Consider the following 322-nt stretch of genomic DNA (forward strand, 5'->3'; position numbering starts at 1 on the left):
GGATGATTTACAAAACTAAGAATTAGGAAGAAATAACAAGATATTCTAACCAAGAGAGCTATTGCGCAAAACAAATCATTTACACAAATATAAGTCTAACAGAGATAAGCCTAGTTGTTCTGTTTGAGAGAATGAAAACAGATGTACTTTTTTTCTGTATTTTCTAAGCAAGGAAGGTCTACACTATTTATTGGAGTGTTTATATCCAAGAAAAGATTGTTGCATCACGGCTGAATTGATATTATTTTCCCTCAGACTGTTTCCTGAACTCTTTTGACCAAGTTCAACACAGCAATGATAAGAAATGAAAGGTTTCGTGTCT

The sequence above is a fragment of the Penaeus monodon genome, chromosome 31 (genome assembly GCF_015228065.2).
Source record: "Penaeus monodon isolate SGIC_2016 chromosome 31, NSTDA_Pmon_1, whole genome shotgun sequence".
NCBI lineage: Eukaryota > Metazoa > Arthropoda > Malacostraca > Decapoda > Penaeidae > Penaeus > Penaeus monodon.